Source organism: Coptis chinensis, chromosome 4, assembly GCF_015680905.1.
Source record: "Coptis chinensis isolate HL-2020 chromosome 4, ASM1568090v1, whole genome shotgun sequence".
NCBI lineage: Eukaryota > Viridiplantae > Streptophyta > Magnoliopsida > Ranunculales > Ranunculaceae > Coptis > Coptis chinensis.
In genome coordinates, this window is record NC_141459.1 from 13,025,024 (window position 1) to 13,028,623 (window position 3,600).

At 38.3% G+C, this 3,600-nt stretch overlaps 1 pseudogene; it reads left to right on the plus strand.

Annotated features, from left to right (window-relative positions):
• The first annotated feature begins 882 nt into the window (after positions 1 to 882).
• LOC147501980 (uncharacterized) lies at positions 883 to 1,463 on the plus strand (annotated as a pseudogene).
• Positions 1,464 to 3,600: the final 2,137 nt, after the last annotated feature.

Sequence of the window (3,600 nt, forward strand, 5' to 3'; positions counted from 1 at the left end):
CGAAATTTAACACACGGACGGCAGAAACAATGTCGTCCGTCTCCCGAACTTATTATAGCAGCTGCTAGCGAAGGTCTTAACTTTGGTTGGGTTTTTGACTCCTTCCAAATTTAAGACCCTCTTAGCAGCCCCATTAGAATGAAATTTTTGTGATTGGGGTTCTATATTTGCCTTTAGCACCCCACATAGCTCTCTATTTGGGGCAGAGAATTGGGTCGGGTTTGACCCAAATCTGAATAGTTCGAGTTTGGGTCGATTTTTTTATCCGTTTACTTATTCGGGCCGGATTCAGGTTCGGGTCTGTCGAATTCGGGTTCGGGTTCGGATATATTTTTTGGGCTTTTTTTGAATTTTTAGTGTTATCCGATCGGGTTAGTCGGGTTCGGGTCGGATTTGGATATTAAATTTCGGTTTTAATCGGGTTCGGGTTCGGATATTATGAAACTATTCGGATTTGGATTCGGATATAGCCATATCCGACCCGAACCCGACCCTTTCCCTGCCCTACCCTTATTGGACATGCTCTCAAGCGCTTAGAATTTTCACTGTGGGCTGGACCCGAAACTCCATAAGGGTCTACGGCATCTACATACTTGGCTTTTCACATCCGGAGAAGAAAAGTATCAACAGCGACTGTATATATCACACCGATATTCGGTCAAAAAATCTCTATTACATCTTCATCCTCACACCCACGAATTGACCAGTTGGGAATAGATAGTTGTTTCAAGCTTCACAGACCACACTAGAGCTTCATAGACGCAAGTAAGAGACACCTCTCTCTCTCTCTCTCGTCACTTTTTGTTTATAAGATTATTTATTGAATCACAATAATTCTAATTTTAGGGTTAATTTGAGACGTTGTTCAGAAACTAATCAAAGATGGCATGAAACGAAGAGAAAGCACAATCTATGTTAAATAGATACATAACATCAAAGAACGAAGAGAATAAGAAACCTAAAGAACGCCGCCTTTTTCTCGCTTCCGAATGCCATGATCTTTCCGATGCTGATAAATGTAGGCAGCAGATAATGCGTGAAATTGGCGGAAAGTCGCTGACATTCTAAACGAGGGGTTGGGTGGGCATCGACTTCACGACCTTAATGATGAGATTAATAAACTTATTAGAGAGAAAGGGCATTGGGAGCGTCGGATTATTTACTTGGGTGGTCAGAATTATACTAGGCATTCTACGAGGAAGACTGATTTGGATGGGAATATTGTTGATGTTCCCAATCCTAGCGGTAGAGGTCCTGGGTATCGGTATTTTGGTGCTGCGAAGAAGTTGCTCGGTGTTAGAGAGTTGTTTGAGAAGCCGCCTGAGTTGAGGAAGAGGAGGTCTAGGTATGATATTTTGAAAAGGATTGACGCGAGTTATTATAGGCATCGTGATGACTAGGATGGGATATTATGTTACTACGTTCTATTTAAAGGTTTTGTATTTTATACCCCCTCTATATGAACAATTGTCTAAAATCCTTGAGGATATAAAAGGAACAATCTATGTAAGATTTTGATTAAGGAATGCAGGTAGGGGTCTGCCTAACCCATAGCTATTGTTAAAAAAAAACGTTCTATTTAAAGATTCAATAGCTAATTAGATCTTGCATGAATACAGCCTGGGAAGTTGAAAACTTTAGGACCTTACTGTGTGACGAGTTGTTTTACTTTTGCTTGATCAATCTTCATTTATTCGTTTCTCAGTTTTTTAGTTAGTCTCTAACCAGCGGACATAGGTTGTACCGGTATTTCAACCGAAGAGAAAGATAGTCATTTGGTATTGCTATTGTAAGCTTGTTATATTATATAAGAGCATCTATAATGGTGAGACCTCTTGAGCACCAAACACCAAAATTTGGCGTTTTCCAGCTTTATTGGTGACATCTCTTTAATACCAAACCAAAAAAACATCAAACCAAACACCAAATCGGCTGGAATTTGGTGTTTGCTTTGGTGCTTAACCAAATGTACGAAACTGCGCGGTTTTTCCAACCCTGCGTGGTGATAAGAGCCCAAAACTGTAGTTTTAACCCTGTAGCAGTCATACTTTTAGACCAATTATGTGAGTAATAATTAAGAGTTAACACTGACTACGTGTTTTTATGCATTTCGTGTTTCAAAGTCCATTATGTGCGAAATGTGCCACTTTTAGCGAGATAAAGGAGTAAAGGTCGGTTACTAAGTAGTTCCGTGATTAAAGGCCAAGATTCAAGAAGACAAAGCCTTCCTAAAGCCCGGTCCAAAAGCTGAAAAGTCGACACGCGTAAACAAAGACACAAGTCGTCAGAACTTCCTCCGAAGGCCGTATCTTTAGACTCATACCTCGGAATGGGGCCTACCTTATGTCAAAAACGACCGCCTCGGAAAGAGCTTTCCAATGGTCCAAGCCTTGACCCAATAAGAGGAGCAGAAGTAGACGAAAAGTCTGTTGAAGCCAACTGCAGCTGAAGAGGCCTTTTTGGACTGAAAGAATTGGGTTTTGGGCCGATTCTTCCGCCCCAAACATGGCTCCAAGCCCATGCACGATTTTTGGATCTGAAAGTATAAAAACCAAAGCTTAGCTCTTTGTTAATGGTAGATTTTTTAGTAGAGAATGGTAGATAGAAAGTAGTTTAAAATAGAAAGTAGCCATTAGAATAGCTTCTAGATCTAGATTTAATTGTTTTAATTAAGTTTAGTTTCAAATCCAATTCTTGTTTTAGATTAAACTCTTAGAATCATTACTCTTAATTAGTTTGATTAATAAAATAGCTAGTTTGTTAATTTCGATTCTTGTCATTTACATTTGTGTTAGATCTGATTTCATTTATTACTTGTTATTCAATTCTTAGTTATTAATTAGATTTTAATTATTGTTTAATTTAGATTAGTAAATTTCAATTCTTTATGTCATGTTTAGTTTAAATTTAATCGGAAATGATTGCGTAATGATTCTCGGCTAAACCTCCATTAGAGGGGTTGAGAAGCCTTGATGAAAGCTTGATTCGATTATCGTAGAAGTCGTCGTAATTTCCTTTCCACTCTAGAAACGATTAGTTCACCATGAGAATGGGTTTAATCGCTCACATGCTAGTTATGAATTGGTAGGAATGCCATGTGTAATTAGGGATTAGGAAGAACCAATTGTTCTCAAAGCGGTTCAATTCGATTCACGACGATTAAATCGTTAATAGGATTAAGTTGAGTTAAAGGTGGAATCAATCCCCTCTAACTCCTTATAATCGAATCAACGTAGCATTCCCATAGTTATTTTGATAACCGACTAGTTGCATCTTGTGGGTAGTTGCATCGTAGTCTAGTTGCCATTTCGTAAATCTCTCATTAGACTTTTTAGTTAAGATTACTTATACGTAGAGAACATTAACATGCGGAAGAACTAGGAGTGGAACGAATTTCCTACTCCACTATATCTCATAGGATTGATAGTAGAATCTTTGATAAATTAGGCACGTAAACTATCGTTTAGTTTTACTTACGTTTAGAGTTTCATCGCTTTATTCATTAGTAAAACTATTCTTTTTACGTTTATCAAATGGCGCCGCTGCCATCTTCGTTTCACTTTCGCATTGTTTTCGTAGAGTAAGTACTTTTCTTAAAGT